General features: G+C 42.7%; 1 protein-coding gene across 5 annotated transcripts in view; it reads right to left on the reverse strand.

The window, feature by feature from the left end:
- The window catches only part of ZDHHC8 (zinc finger DHHC-type palmitoyltransferase 8), a 114,543-nt gene that overhangs the window by 41,656 nt on the left and 55,900 nt on the right, over positions 1 to 16,987 (reverse strand). The window contains exons 2-4 of one of the 5 annotated variants that reach the window (XM_064522108.1): positions 11,189 to 11,403; positions 11,071 to 11,098; positions 10,225 to 10,551 (exon numbers count right to left, since the gene is read on the reverse strand). The exons of 3 other annotated variants lie outside the window; for them this stretch is intronic. The gene's annotated coding sequence lies outside the window, so the exon portion shown is untranslated. Of the gene's footprint in view, positions 1 to 10,224; positions 10,552 to 11,070; positions 11,404 to 16,987 lie in introns of all 5 variants that reach the window. One more of the 5 variants, XM_064522107.1, reaches the window with a different exon arrangement.

Raw genomic sequence — 16,987 nt, forward strand, 5'->3', positions numbered from 1 at the left:
CTCAACTTCTAGATACTCCCAGCTATTCTCTGCCTCAATGTCACCAGGTCTTTTGACCTCTGGCCCTTCAAGGCTTTTGTGCCAGCAGCTGCAACACCATTTGTGAGCTCCAGGTCTCTTCTGTATTTACATTTAAGGCAAACCACAGCTCTTAAAACTCAGAGATTGAAATTCAGTTATAACATATAATCGACTACTAGTCCAGCACCTCTAAAAAAAGCTCATTGGAAGGCAAATTTTCCTGCGTGTTATCACATTCCAGCCTCCTAAACAGGGATCTGACATGAATGGGGTTGTAGTACCGAGCGCGGGGAAGCAGAAAGAGAACTGCCAGCGCAGCTCGAGCCGGGCACAGCGGAGCCAGCCCGGGCTGCGGTCCAGGGAGGGCGGCAGGCTCAGACCGTCCCCGTCCGCAGGAGGCAGCCGGCAGCACTGGCCCCAGGCTCTCGCGGGACCCGACGGCCGCTCTGCTGTGCACCGCGCGGAAAGGGAGCCAGGACTGGTATGTTCGTCCTGCAAAGCCTAATTGAGTCAAGGGCTGAACTGGTTAAATTCCTGCTCCATGCTAGCTAAATAAATTCTGTTCAGAAACAAAGTAAGCGTTTCAAGCAAGGTTTGATTAGAGGTGCCTGGAGGCCTGGCAAGTAGGAAACTTATTTGACCCACTTATAGCGCTGATCTAAAATCTGCTCCCAGCCGACGGTGGGACGGTGCGTGGGAGCAGACGGCAGAGTTGCCAGGGGAAAGCTCTCCTTCACCATCTAGCAGTGTGACTTTGGGGGCTTTTGCCTGTCGAGAATACTAATGCTTTCTCACCCAATTCCTCCAACTTTTGCTTTAAGCCTGTTAAAATTTTAACATTAAAAACTGCCAAAACGCCCAGTCATCAGGATGCTATCATGGCTTCATTGAAAATCCAAAAAAACATCTTTCTGATAAGCCACCATACCTGATGAAACACGAATAATCAAAATTTATGTTTCTCATTTTGTATTTAAAATATAACAAAGTTAAAATATTCTCCTTCGACTGAGCGCACCACTAACATGTGAGGAACAGCCCCCGCGCACATCCCCTGATGGGGTATAAGGATGCCAAAGTAGGAGTTGAGAACTGCAGCCACAAAAGAGAAAATTAATTTAGCTGGATCATGAAGTACATGCTTGGAATAGATGTCAAAGCCAGATCAAGACAGATAATTGTTGCTGTTATCTGCTTAATCCTCTGCTTTGTGGAAAAGGGAGTTAGGAAATTCTTTTCAGCCAACGCGATTGTGTAAGCCAATGCCCAAGGCAAAGAGTGCTCTAAACAAAAAGGCATTTTGTTTAACCCTGCCATAAACACTAAATTTGCGAAGACAGCTGTTTGGTTGCAGTCTCCTCCTGCAACCTCCAGCCAATACTGCATATTTACACATAGGCACAACCATGGCTAAGCCCCCACCCTCAGCTCTCAGCTCCCTGGTAGAATGGGCATGGCGGGGGACAGGGAATGGTGGCTTAAAAGCTTAACTCCTGAAACAAAAAATTAGGCCACTTCCTTGAGAGCTGCCGCGTGGTGTCTATTTGAGAAAGTGACATTCAGTAGGGGAAACATGATGCACAAGAACCATTTGTGTATTTTGCTTTTGAGTTATAGAAATCTTTCCACAACAAGAGACTACCAACCGTAGGATAGTTTCGCTGCAGAAGGAGCTTTAGCAGAAGAAAGAAGTGACAGAAGCAGCTCCTGTACAATGCGATTTAAAAGCAACCACAAGTCAAGACAGCAGTTTGAAACCTTTGCTTTTAAGGGAATCCAGCCTTGACAAACTAGCATCAACATCTGACTGTACCATGCACTCGTCCCTGATGAGTACTCATCCCTAACAGCTGTACTATTCCTACACTAAAATAAACGATTTTTGTTTGACCTTCCTAATAAATGTGATAAGTTGATAAAGTGAAACTTTGGCTCCAAACGATACACGCTAAACTGTGCCTTTACGCTGAAGGTGTCAGTTCAGCCAACCAAATCCACAAACAGAAATCGGAACGGAGGAACGCTACGCTGAAGTGCATTTATTTCCCTGCACATGCAGTAAAGCTCCATTATCTGTCTTCAGCAGCAGAGACTATTATGAGCATAAAAGTCTTTGGTTATGATATGAATTATAGAAAGAGAGGAATATATCCATTATTAAACATAACCTGGAAGTTCACATACACTATTTGGCCAAGCAAAGAGTTACCCATTCTTGCACCCACACAAACTCCGCTAAACTTTGCCTTCCCAGGCTACAGAAGTCCCTTGAACAACATGAACAGACGTGGTCGGTCATTAACATTACAGAGGGAGCACAGAGACAGACAAAGCTTGCCTTTTCCTCCACCGCAAGTAATCCTACCTGTGACCAGCTTTCTGCATAGCGGCAGGGCACGGTGCGGGCACGTAACCGGGCACGGCTGCAGGCTCCGGGGACCAGAGAGGAGAATCTGGCACCACCTCTCCACAAAGGGATATTTTTGCTTATATGGTTCGATGCAAAGCAAAACCTCCTGCGGTCATCAGGTTTGGTAGGATGAGTACAAACCTTTGAATTGATCTGGACCTACTGACATCTTCTTTTAGAAACTGACTTGCATATGGCCAGTGTGATGCTAAAATAAACAAATCCTGACCTAACCACAGACCATTAACAGATCGGATCTATAGCTTGAAATCTCTGCTATTTGACACGCTATTGAAATTACTACCATGTTAGAAACCTGCAAGAAACAAAGTGTGTGAAAACAAAGCAGAGAAACAGCGCTTACACCCAGGCATGCCTTGCTTCCCCTGCCCTAGTCCTTCTCCCGGCACACGGCCCGTGCCTTGACAAGCGCGTTCTCCCTCTTTGGTTTCCTGGGAGTATCTACTGGCTGCACGTCAAGCCAAATGTTCATTTAGCTATCAACATAGCCAGGGGGCTTAAAGATGCTAGCCAACCCTTGTTCAACTAGTGTTACTGTTTTATAACATGTCATGCTTGGTGCTATTGAAAGGCAAAGGCAATAAAAGGAAAAATTAATCTTGTGATTAAATACAATGCTCTGGATTGCTGGCTGCTGACACTGGCACTGTGCCGCCTTCTCCCAGGACGGAACAGAACCTGTCTGCTGTCTCCACCAACAACAGGATTTAAAAAAAAATAAAGGTCTCTTGCTATGAATGATAAAAATGAGCAGCTTGGCAAAGAGACCTGGCCAACCATCAATTACAGCTTTGTTCTACCCCAACTTAAAGCTGATATTGTCCAGTTCCAGGCTGAGATGATCAAAAGTCTGCTCTTACAGGATTTCCACATACCATATAAACTACAGCTAAATTCACAATATACAGAATGCACAGAAATTATAGTGAATTTATCAGAGAACCAGAGTCTGAAAACTTGTTTTTAAGATATTTGTATGTGCCAGCTCAGAGGGCAGCTCTGAAATCTGAAGCCTCGGGGCCTGCTAAGCACCTGCTCCCTCAAAAGCAGCCTTACGTGCCATTGAACGATTTGCCTTGGCCCTTTGCAAAGGGATTGATTCCTTTTCCACTATGAATGTTTGCACAGGATACTGTGCTAGTTAAGCCAAAGTCTTGATATGTGCACTCCAGCCTAAACTGTGGTTTTTGTCATCAGTTATACAATTTTCGATTTTATTCTGGTAAATGTTAAAGCTTAATTTAAACTCTGCTTAGAGATTTCCTTTAGCGAAACTCAGATATGAAAAGGAACATAGCCAAAACAGGAAAGCTCATAAGCAGGTCGCATCGGAACGTGCTTCCAGACGAATTCGCACCAGCATTGCGTATATGGCTTGCTAGGGAAACGTGCCAGAGTCTCCACACTTGTTTGCTCCCCTTCCAGGCCTGCTCTCTATCTCTGCACACATTTGACCGCACAGTATCATCACTTTATGCATGAAGCATTTCCATAATGCTTACTGCATAAATAGTAACCAGTCCTCCCTGTTCCGAAAGGTTATCATCTACAGCAAAGCGCACAGATGACCAGTATAACTACTATCACCACCAAAATGAGCAACAAGACGTTCACATAGAAACATTTCAAATATGAAGAAATACAGACTGAAAAGACTCCAATCTCTCTAATTTCTTACTTCGGTAGGGTTGCTGATGGTAAGGTATACCTCTTAGTTTTGGCAGCATGAAGCCTCTCAGCGGCTCGGTTTGATGAATGATGCCTCTTACAAAACAGCTCTCTAAAAAATCAGTTTGGTCTAGCAGCCGCATACGGCTGTCTCCCAACAAGTGTTCCTAGTAGTGAACTGCAGAGATATCACTGCTCCACAAAATGAACGCTATCTTTATAAAAACCTCTCCATATGCTTTATTACTATCACCCATTCTTAAATTGCATGAAAAAGGACATGGGGAAGCCTCATTAAGGGGGTTGTGAAGACAAGAATCTTTAGGTCAGAAGAAACCTTTGACCAAGCCTTAGATGATGAATAGCAAAATAGCAGTTTCTGGAATCAACATCTCAAGCTTAAAATGGTTGTGGCAGACAAATACGAAAATGGTTCTGAGACATAAATCACATAATCTGAAACAGAGCGTGACCCGCTCGCTTGTGTGCTTGCCCTGCTGAAGTCAGCTGCACCAAGCTGTTCCTCAGCTCACCAGACAGGCAACAACACGTGGCGATAGAAAGGTTGCAAGCGTTACCTAATGCTACGAACGTAGACAGCTGATGAATAACCCTAATGTTGATGCAGCCACCGAGGAGATGCTGTCAGATCACTAAGCTGAGCCAGGTGATTTGTCAGTGTTGAAAGATGCTGAATTTTCTATCTTCCACTTCCTCCCTCCAGCTCCCTGCACATGCATGCGTACTCCAAGGCCATCTTTCATCACAGTTTGAAAGACACATTTTTCTCTTCTTCCCCTCCCATTTTCCTCAAAAATCCCCCAGGTTTCCAGGGATGCTTTTCAGATCAATCTCTCCTTTCTCAGAGAGGCTGGGTTTGTGCACATACGTTTATTAGGCATTTTACACTAATGCACTGGACTGCGGCAATCACGTTCAGTATTTGGGGAAAATTCTTTGCTGCTGCAGGGGCTGAATGCAGCCATCTACATATGAGCTTTTTTTTCTCCTTTGGCTACAGACAATAAACACTGCATATGTATGCTTTTTACAGAGCAGCAGATTGGCTTTAGATTAATTCCAAAACCTATTTTATCAGATTGGCCTGATTAGCTCAGATATCGGATCTGTTCTACAAGACATACTTTAAATCTCTCTTCAATTTAAGTTCTAGGGGAAAAAGAGCAGTGAATTCTCAAAAGTATCACAACAGAGAAATAAAGCTCCTGTTAACAAAAAGGAAACCCACAAGTAAGAGGCATCAAGTCCATGACAAACGGAAATAGTAAAAGCACAAAGAAGCATTAGGAAAGCTCCTCTAGTAATAATCTACTATGACCACTCTGCCCATGAGTTTGCTAAGTAGCATTGTACATTCACATTTGGCTTTTTACTGATGTAAGTAATTCTGTTCAGGCCAGCAGGACTGTGGATGTGAGCAACCCGCCAGGGGTGTTTTCAGCCAAGAGTTCACAGTCTAACCCCACAGATCCAGGTAGGAGGGTACCTGGAGCATTTTTCCCGTTGTTCACAGGGTGAACGCTCTCCTGACTTACCCCTGATGCTCGAACTGAGACATCTCACAGGAGAGAGCAGGGGTAGACACAAAGATTACAATGTGGGAAAGGGGCCTTTAAAACCACAATAGCTCATGCAGCAAAGTTCCTTTCTACTGGAAAAATCCACTCTTGCTGTAGGCTAATATTTGGCATTCAGTGAACATAGCCCTGAACAAGGCGGTCTCAACCGTGACACACAGAAGGAACCGATCCCTTGGCACTCTCGGGCAAGGCAAGCGTGTGACCACAACGGTGGGGAGGGGAACAGCGAGCTCCTCCTTGTCCCATGTGCTGCTTTCTTTCCTGTATTTCACCAGCAGCCCTGCACTGTATTAATCCTGCTTTGCAAGGCTCCACAACACAGATGGGCTGGGCTTTTGGATAGCTGAAAAAACTCAAGTGGTTATGGAAACTGCCTAAATACGCCGAACACCCAGTTTTCAGGTCACTCGCCCTGCTAGTATTAACAATGTGACAGCAGCTCTCCTGTGGAGCATATTCCTTATAAACACGGATTTACAAAACTGAAATGCCTGTGTAATAAAGACAGCTGAGAGACACAAGCCCACAAGTAGGATCATATTTAAGACTGGTTGCAAAATGTGACCAAACTGACAGCATATAACTCTGCTTAACGTCTTTATAAATCTCAAATATGAGGAATATGCACTTAAACAATACAGCAGAGGGTAAAAGTAGCATTAGAAAACACAAATAAATGCAAGTCACAGATACATAAATACAATATTTTATTTTTGCACTACATTTTCAAGCTGCACAAATAATTGCATGCATACTCTGTGGCTATACTAAGCCATTGTGACAACTATGACCTTATTGTGGCAACAAAATACCAAGAAATCTCCTGAGATTTAGCAATATTTCTGACACCACAATCCTGCAGCTATCTCCACAAGCAATTAAATGAAAATGCTGCACTGATTCCTTCTATATTCCAAAGGGCTGCAGCAGGGCAATTCAGCCTGTCTAAGAAAAAAAAATTGAAGATGTATAACCAGTGACTGACACCTGCCAATCAGCAATAACATACTCACTGCAACTTCCTGACGTGGTTCAGATAGGATTGCAAGGGAAATACTATGCTGTATTCCCCTGGAGGTGCTAAAATCTCTTCCAGACGGTTTAATCTTCCTGAAAATGAAGCCGATATTTTTCACAGGGGAAAAAACTGTGTTTGTGGAAGATGCCAGATTGCTTTGCACTCTCTATGCCAACCCCTCCTGCCACCCCCGTTACGTACAGAGAAACTGGGACGCTCTGCACTGAGCACAGGCAGCGGCCACCAGAAACGTCCCACAAGGGGAGATACTCACATGAGCCCAGGCTGCTGCCCAGTCTCTTGCTATTCACCACCTCCTTGGCTGGAGGAGCAGAGGTTGGCAGCTGGCTAAGACATGCCAGTCTTGGGATATAGAAAAGCCCGGAGAAGTAAATAGAAAGGTGCGGCTGTTTTCCAGGGAACAAAGGCAAAAAAAGCAGTTAGCACTGACTACCTAGGATTAAGCACGTAAAAGAATAAGTGAAAACAGAAGGAGAGACTGAAAGTAGATGAGAGCGCTTCAAGAAAAAAATCCAGAGGACGTGAAGAGAAAAAGAAGAAAACAAGAGCAAAAGAGGTGGCAGAAAGCACTGCAAGAAAACCTTATGTCTGTTTTCCATGGTGCTACAGCAGTAACGTACTGAAGACAATAGAGCTATTTTAATTCTGGTGGTGGCTTCAAAGGAGATGATTCTCCTACTTTCATTCTCTCTAGTTCCTATAAAATTGGCCCACAGTAGAAACCCCTGCCTCTGAAGTACTGCTGAAAACCAGCCAAGCTCGCCCTCCGAATAAAACAGGGTGCTGTACATGGAGAGGCTTGCCATCGCACGAGGTTGGTCATTGAATGCTGCTAGGAAGAGCTGTAATACTAAAATACGGCCTGGAGCTCAGACTTACCAACATTTCAGTGGTCAAGGCCAGAGCAGCAGCTGAGCCTCTGAATAGTCACTGCAGTCTCCTCCTTGGGATGTTCGGACAACTACCGTGCCCACCAAAGGACATCCTATGCAGGAGTCTGACACACGGGAGTTGATATCAACACATTATTTAGGATTTTGCCTGTTTCCACCAAGCATTCCTACTACAAGCAAAATCGCTTTCCAAAAGTATTAAAATCCCAATATTGCACTTGGCATCACATAAAACAGAGCCCCAGATTCCTGCCTGGCGGGTCTATACCATAGCATTTGTAGACTGAATCGAAAGGTAAAGTTTGCCAATGGACGGCCAGACTTTCAAACTTCATTTGCTCAGGCTGTACCAGAAGCATCCAGCACTAACACAATTTTAGCAAACATAGCAATCATTTGTTCTGCTTTGCAAAGGTCACCAGCTTGAATCTCCCACTGAAATCCATTTGCCAAATTCTGCTTTCAGTGGCAGAACTGAAGACTCACTTCCCTGTGAGCTGGGCCTAATTCTTTATAATGAGCAGTCAGGAACATTATGTCTTTTTTATACACTGCAATTTTAAATTTGCAGAGTATAATCCTGGAAAAACAGGATTAAGTTTAATATGCTTTGACTTCATATGATCTCATTACCGGATCTGGGCCTTATTCTACACTACGTACTACTGCACGTAAATTGTGCTCAGAGGCCTAATACGGACTGCCTCGCACGTAACCCAGCAATTCTGCACGGAAAGGAGACTTCGTGTAATCTTACTCAAAGGACCTTTTGATTTTACTCTTCTCCAAAATCCAAACCAAGTAGCAAATTCTGAAGACTAATGTAGCCTGCTACTTAGTGGCAATTCCCCTTAAAACTGGTGGGCTTTATTCTGGGGCACAGAAAGGTACACGGTTTTAGAGGAACTTCAAGCTGGTTTCTGTTACTACAACAAGGTCATCAACTTGCTCTTACTTCGCAGTAGGATTTGCAAGGTAACAGCAAGCTGATAGCCTGTTTGATTCTGCAAGTGCAGGGGTATGTGGATTGTGTCTCTAATGCATACATGGCCATTTCTAACTTTCAAAGGGGAAAATGTGATATAAGTACAAGATCTAGTGCCAAATTCCTCAAACAATTACAGATGTTTCTTACATGTCTGACCTAAGACGACTGACTGCTGAAACCTAGACTTATCCAAACCACTACAATTTCCTCTACAAGTCATTTGTCTAGAGTAAAAGGACAAGAGGAGGTCTAGATTTATGGATCGTGACAAAAACTTATAAATCTTTGGTCTTGGCTTACAAGTTAAAAAACAGTTAAATGTGGAGCTCACACACGAAGTAGCTTTTGGTCGTTTAATCACATGTTCCAGTCTAACAGAGCAGAAGCAGCATATGTGTTTCCCTGCCTTAAGGTATGCTTACTCTTTTAGTTCGATGCCAGTACTCAGAGCAGGAAAGCATGTAACCAAACTTGCAGAATACCGGGAGCGCAGCTGCATTCCCACAGTGGGGAATAGCCCAGATTAGGCACCTTTTCCTTCTAGCCTTAACATTTTGCAAGTGCGTAGGGTCCCGTGTACCCGAGAAGGCATTGCTGTTGGCACAACAACTACTGCTTCTCTGACTTTTCAACTCTTGGAAAGACATAGCACAGCACGAACAAAGTGGCTATACACCATCTACTTGCCTAACACACAGGGGCTGTAACGTGCATCAGTGTCACTCAGAGTGTAAGAGGGGTTTTGGTTTCTCAAACAAGTTGTCTAAGCAGGCGTGAAATTGTCCCAGAATTGCTACAATGCTCGGTTACCCATTTTGGGTCAAATTGCCCGAAATTACCATTCCCTGACAATTCCAAGATAAAGAATGTATCTTCAGTTGTATATAATTTATCACACTATAATGATTTTGGGTGACTATTCTGAACATATAATTTTCCACCTCAGTCAAATGACTGTGCAACCATTTTTTAAAACAAGGAAAAAGAAAATATTTCTTGCACAAATTAAATTCCAGTAACCTCATCTTTGTCATATTAATGGTGATGGTGTTTTGGACCTAAAATATGGCAGGGTGTTGCCACGGACATTTCTTCAGACCAAAAACTTTTCATCACATTTTATCCCAAATTTTTTAATAGCTTTAGCTGGTTCAAAATGGCATTTTTTCCGTGAATGAGCTATTCAAAAATCCTAATCAGAGACCCATTTTGCTAGAAGCTTTATAAACACAGCTGCTAGGAAGAGTCTGGTACAGACTGTAACATAATGATTTGAACTCTGTTTGGAGAAGAACCTCACAATGACAATTTAAATATGTCAAACATGCTTCCATGACTGCAAAAAGTAATGTGATGTGGTTTGATTAAAAAAAGTGAAATTTAATACTCAAATACAAAGAGCAGAAGGTGGTACCAGAGAAATATAATTTAAAAGTTACGTATATTTTCGCAGAAGAGACATGCCACCCGAGGAAGAGAGGAGGAACAGTAGGTGAGGAGGAAAGTCGGCTCAGGAAGGAGGAGTGAAAGCAACCTGAGGCTGAGCCAGAGCCAAGGAGACCAAGGCAGCCTCTTACGCCTACCAGGGCTCCACTGCCTGAGGGCACAGACGCAACTGAGGATCACCAGCGCTGAGGAGAGGCTTTCAGGACTTGGAAACCTCACGCAAAGGGCTCCTCAACTGTATTCTGCTCCCCCTTGGTCATTTGCCTTCCAAACTATTCACTGCTTTCAAGGTCCAGGAGAAATCCAGCTTGGAGCCAAAACCAGATGGGAAAGCGTTTAAGAGCAGACAAACGGACCGAGGCCCAGGAGAGAGCCGGCACGCCGAGACTCGGAGATAAAGCATATGATGCCACCGACGGAAAGTGTCGAGAGGAACAGAGCAGGGGGCTGTCTCCACTGGGAGGCTGCAGAGAAAGATCAAATAATTGTTATACACGGTTTTCAGAGGATTTAGGGAGGGGGATAGGGAAGGGAGAGGTTTGTTGTTTCTTTGCTCACCACTAAAATAATTTTCAGTTCTAGTTACAGACAGCTACAATCCTAGCAATCATATTGGTGTGTTGCAGAAACATATACTTGAGATAGTTTGGTTTCAAGTTATTCTGTATATATAACAGTGGCAAAGAGTTTTCAAAAAGGGTAATCATTTTGAAAAGTTAGATGTATCCCTCTGAAACACTGAAAAAATCTACAATGCATTTTCCTTAGCCAGAGAAGCAAAAGAATAAACAACTATCACATATCCTTTAAGATATTATAGTAAAAAAAAAAAAAAAAAAAAAAAAAAAAAAAAAAAAAGAGGACTAGAAAATTTTGCAAGAGAGCTGCCTTCAAGGAATATTTGAATTTAAGATTGAGAGGAGTTTTACAGAAAATTCTTTGGTATGGATGTGGGATTTGCTATAACTAACCAGGTAGCTTACCTTCTGGTTGGATCTCATATTTCTACTCCTAGGAGAGAAGAGGAACATATTAGTTTGGTGTTGCTGGACTGAAGCTGAGGATGCTCTTAAAAAAAAAAATGCAAAAATATCCACTTACCCAGCTCTGTGCATCTCAGGTGAGGGAGGTCCCTATATGTTCTTTTGCTGATCTTCAAAAAAGAAAGGGGGGGAGGACTGGCACCTCAGATACTGCATGCTGATGTCACTTGACTTCAACATTGGTGTTGGTTGCTGTCAATATGAAATTGGCTATGGCAGAGCAAATAATCTTTCATATCAGATGATTCGAATCTATTGCTGGTCCCACCGATACTACACAAAAGAGGGCAATATTCGATAATCAGGTTAGGTTGTTTGACAGTTTTTCTTTGGGTATTTTTGTTTGTTTCTGAAACTACCAACTCTGTAGACTGGAGAATTTTGAACAGAACAAATAGTTCCTTTCAAATATCCCATTAATGACTAGGAATTTTTCCCCCAAAATTTTACTTCCACTAAAATTTGCAGTCTTGCCTCAGACTTTTCTTACCAGCAAGGCTGCATATCATTGCCTAGTCTTTGGATCCCTTTTTCTTTCTCATTTATAGAAAGCAGTCTGGCCTTCATAATAGATTGCACCTGTAAGAGATTTGCCCAAGCAGCAAAAATCGCTCCCAGAGAAATATTTTTTTAACCACACTGCTTAAGAATGATCTCTAGCATGTACTGCCTAGAGTGTGGATGTTAGCATTTAGCCGACTGACAAAATCTTTCCATGAAATGAAGCCTTTAGTCTCATTATCAGGATCGTTCTTGCTGGGAATAATCTTGACAGGGGGAATCACAGACAGGAGACTGGCCCGCTGCTGCAGTAACTATGGAGCACCACGTTTTGCTGCAAGATACAGTTTGTTTGTCATGCATTGCGTTAAAAAATAAGGCACAAAAAAGCCACAAACTGTGCATCTTTTGTTTAATTCTGGCAAGTTAAGTGGGCTGCAAAGTCCAAAGCCATTAGCAGGAAGTCTATACCCTAAGACTGACATATGTTTGCTCTTACCCAGCCCCTCTGTGTAATTTTAGCCATACGTTCTGGTGTTTGACTGTATGGCTCACTTTTCGCGTTCAGTGTTTGGAAGGTACTAACAATTCTGACAGAGAATATCTTATTTCTATCAAAACATTTATCTAGATTCCCCGATGGCACGCTGGGACAAGTTCATTCCGGGCATAAATACTGAATTTAGTAGAGCTCCAAGAGTTTGTTTTGCAGCTTTGCTAAGAAACCATTGATGGATTTCTGATGCCTTATCACATCTCTTTCCCTGCTTGTTGCTGACATTTTTTTAGCCCTTTAAGCAAAAAAAAGTTTTAACTGCAGTAATAAGTATGAACCACAAAATTCTTTTTGGTGTCAGGAAGATTTTAGAGGATTGCTTACAGGTCAACTAAATGTCTATAATTACTGATAAATTCTTATCAGAGGAACTTATTTTAAGAACTTAATTAAGATTTCAGCTGATTATACAAAGCCTTGGAGACCTCTTAACTTTGCACAATGTGTTTATTATAGCTACTGACATAAATCGATCTTTCTGAGGTTATTTCACCTAAGTAAATCCTTCTAGGACAGGTGTTGAGGTTGTCAGAAGTGTTTGATTCACAGTCCTGGAAGATGAAGACTTCTATTTTCCCCAAAGCAGTAAAACACAGATCTAAGTGTACGTTTCTATACATGCTGTGCCAATGGACATTTGTCCTTCCTATATAATTTTTCTAGATAGAATAGTCTTTGTGTGCATTTTCTCCCTATCTTGAGACTAAGCTGCCACCTAGTTTAACAGACAACTACTTGAGCAAAATTCAAGACAGTGGCTTAGATACAAGGAGATTGCCTTGCTAACAGGATTTTTCAGGAGAATAATAATGATGTTTATTCCAGGCTCCACCATTGGCCAAGTAAGTTAAAGGCTTGGAAGCTTCCCTGACTCTCAGCCACTTGCACAGCATGCCTCAAAGTGTTAGGGATGTATGAGCCTGTCCTACAAGATGCCGTAGGCAGAAGTGATAAAATCAGGTGGCCACAGTCAAGGGCCTTTCTGCTTTCATAAATTGGACAGGATCTAGTTTCATGAATTCTTTGAAGAACTGGCCCAAGGAATTAGTCAAATGACTAAGTTGTATTTGCTTTAACCCATCTAGTTAGCTTATTACTTTCTAAAGTTACACAAGAATGAAACTGTAGTTGCAACACAAACTGCGATAAAGTTTTGATTTTTTCTTCATTTAAATTCTCTTGCCAAATTTGAAATTCGATGCCATTTAGATTGCACAAATCTTCTTTCATAGCAGTAGAATACAAAAGTAATTGTTAGTTACATCTTCTTTATATTAGGTTGAAGTTTAAAAATATTTTTCTGACCTAAGCCTTGTGATTGATCTTTTATTTTGAGCATTAACAGCAAAGCTATTTTTGGAGAAATAAATGTTCACTCTCAAATTAAGGAGGGGGAAAAGTTTGCTGCTAAACAAGCTGCTCTTGACAGTAAAATTTTCCCCATCAAAACTGAAGAATGATTCTTGAACAAAGCAACTCTTACATCACGACTCCAGCAATAACGGCGATAAGATGACCGTTGTCAAAGCACAGAAACTGGCAAGTGTCCACAACTTGTCAAATCTCAGTTGTTTAAGTGTCCCCGACATCCCCATTTTCTGTGGACAACTTATTTACCACCCTACCTTACAAACAGGGAAGGGATGCACCGAGGATTCATTACAAAAATACTTACCAACCCTGTACAATATTCTCTAGTGGATAACCTGACAGTAACAGGAGTAAATTCAGCTTAAAATGGTTGTGGGCCATCTCCCATATCTTGGATTTGTGCTTTAGAGCTGAAAGACCTTGGTTCAAACCCACAAACTCTTTTGGGGTCATTGCATAAGTGTTTTATGTTTTCGAAGAGAAAGATAAGTAAAAGATTAGGTCCAATGCTTTGCTCTGGCCTTGGTAAATAACAATAATAAAAATCTATGAATCATTCTCCTCTTCTTGAGTCAAAGCTTCCCAGAATCTTTCCAAACTTCCCTCCTCCAGCCTTGCTCTAATAGAAACCCCTGACAAAGTAAAATGAGAAAACTCCGTTCTTCTTTTGTAAAAAGTTTTCCCTCCCACACAGCAAGTGTTTTTCCATCCTTGGAAAAACACTGTTTTACTTCCCTAAATAGGGCACTGCATTAAATAGATATCCTTCCGTCTGAATAGGCAGAGGCACGAACTCCCCGTGTTCCTGGGGAGGAGGGAAGGCTCCCGGTGCGATAATAGCGGTGGACACAGGAGGTGGGGCACGTTGTCTGCTCACAGCTAATGATTACCCCAGGTATTTAGTGACAGAAATGCCAGAGCTGTGCAGCACTCTCCAAGGTGATTGTGCAGACCAATTCACCACTCCAGTCTGTTCCACACAAGCACACACTGTCGATCTCCCGGGAAACCTCTTTCTCTGCTAGTTTTTGATAGCATCTGAAATTCTTAATGGACTATTTGACCCAGCTATAGATGCAATCAGATAAATCAGGTGAGAACGTAGAAAATGGTTACCTGAAACATTAATTTGAGCCTTTTCTCTGGCAGAAGACTATGCAGAAACAAACAAACAAGAAGCGTTAATAAGATTGAAGCTGTCAGGGAAGCACATCCCCAGAGGATGGGTGAGGGACTGGAGCCACAAAGCCAAACACATGGTAGAGACTCAGAAAATTCTCTGTTGCGTTCCAGCTCCTAAATTAATAGTATATTCTGACGCACATTGGGAAAAGAGAGCAAGCGCTAAGACAATCTGGTTGTTCCCTTTACGAGATGGAAACAAGCTCTTATCCTTGCTCAACGTTTAATGACACTCACAGGAGGAGTGACTGGTCGGTCACCCAGGGAAGTGAATGCCAGCCCAGCTGGGTTGCACATGCTGAGTTTTTCCCCATCAGGGCTCTCCCTCTTCTCTACCCAGAAAGGTCACTCCATAACACCACTGCTCACTACTTCCAGGGCCACCATGGATTTATCAGGCACATACCACAAAACCCACCCATAGGAATTCATGTGGAAAGTGGAGAGAAAAAGGTTGCCTGTTAGACAGCAAGGTGGCCATCACGTAGAAGACAGCGTTAGTTCAATTATGGGAGATAATAGTGAACAACCCCAGGGCCAGCCAGGTATCTGTCACACAAAAGGGCAGATCCTGTCCACATAAGGGTCAACTCACCAAGGGATTGTTCTTCAAGAGATGCCTCCATGAAGAGTTTCCTCAGGACCTGAGGCATCCTGGTGCATGCTGAATGAATGCTGCAGCCCAGTTCACCAAGGCTTGTGGGAGAGGGGTAAGCAGGAGTTTCAAGCAGTAGCTGTTACCATGGTGAGGAGAAGCAGGTGAACTGGTGCTCATACCTTCAATTTTTTTCCCCAGAATTTTTTTTCCAGGATATCTTGTAGTGAATTTTAACTCTTGGGAAAGTTTTCCATGTGACCTCAGAGAAAGCACTGGGAGGTCCACATTGCAGCTCCAGCTTGTTGCAGTAAGGATCCACCTACTCATCACTGCATCACACCGGAGACACATAACCAAAGAATCAAACCAAGAGACTGAGGTTATCTTTTGGCATTAGGAAAGAAATGCAAGCTTTAATTGCCATGTAGCTAGTGGCGGGCAGATGAGAGCTGTGAAGATAAGGAAAACACCTATAGCATTTCAAATTAGGTTTTAAGAGAAAGGGCTTAAATCTATTTCTAATTAAGTCACCAGAAGCAGTGAATTGATGCTGTCTCTCTAACAGTATGATTAAAAGTATGTGTGCAAAAACTGCTGGAAAGATAAGCAGTGTAACTCATCTTAACACAAGTTAGATTACAGAAGTAATCTATAACTAATCTTCAGTGACTGTAACAGTGCCAAAACTCCACACGTGGCCAGTCTGACCTCAGAAAAGCAGCCAATTGCCAAGGACGGCCATCCAGAGGGAGCACAAAAGCTGCTTCCAGCAGCTTTGCTTGCAGGCTTTATTCACTCTGCTTAACTCTGCACAACGCAGCCTGGCAGCACTTGCCTGCCCACATCAGAGCTGTGTCCCTGGTGAGGCCGCCCGACAGCTCCGTATGCTGCCCTTAACCAACCATCAGTGAGACTTCACGGTCATCTCCATACTCACTGCTCCGATGACAGACTTTGTCTCTCACTCACTGCGGGTTTTTCTTTGCAGGTAGGATGGTAGTTAACTATAGACACTTTCCTTAAGGACAGATCGGTCACCTTTCACAGGTCACTGAATTTCCTTTTTTTAAATGAAATTTAAATAAACTTAAGTCCAGGAGCAGGGAAGGGGAAAGTTCCCGAATCCTCCTAGATTTGTTAAGATTATTTCTGTCTGAAGAATTCTGTTTAATAAAGAGGTCCAGAAGAGGAATACCACAGCACTGGCCTTGACTCAGAGACTGTTCCTCCAGCGGCTGCATGGGACTCTGTGCAGGAATATACCAGCACGTCCTGGTGCAAGGGTGGAACTACGCTGTCACTTGGTTTGAATGGGGTTTTTTTGATTGCTTTTGCAAGGACCTCCATCTCTCCACCCATTCCAGTTCCCATGTGCAGTGCCAGATACTAAAAACAAGAGCCATCCTACAAGCATCCCCAAAACAAAAATGAAGCTAACACCACGTTATTTAACTTCGATTTTGAACTGTGAAGTTGTTTGGATAGAGTTATTCAGTATATTTAGCTTTAGTCTCTTGACGCACCATATAATGTAGGTTCAGAATATTATGGTCTACTTTTATTCATCTCCTCCCCAACGTAGTGTTTTCGAGGGCTCTTACCAGCAAAATTTTCATGAAAACAGAACAATCAGCCTAAATGATTTTTCA

Source organism: Dromaius novaehollandiae, chromosome 17 (assembly GCF_036370855.1).
Source record: "Dromaius novaehollandiae isolate bDroNov1 chromosome 17, bDroNov1.hap1, whole genome shotgun sequence".
In the NCBI taxonomy this organism is placed as follows: domain Eukaryota; kingdom Metazoa; phylum Chordata; class Aves; order Casuariiformes; family Dromaiidae; genus Dromaius; species Dromaius novaehollandiae.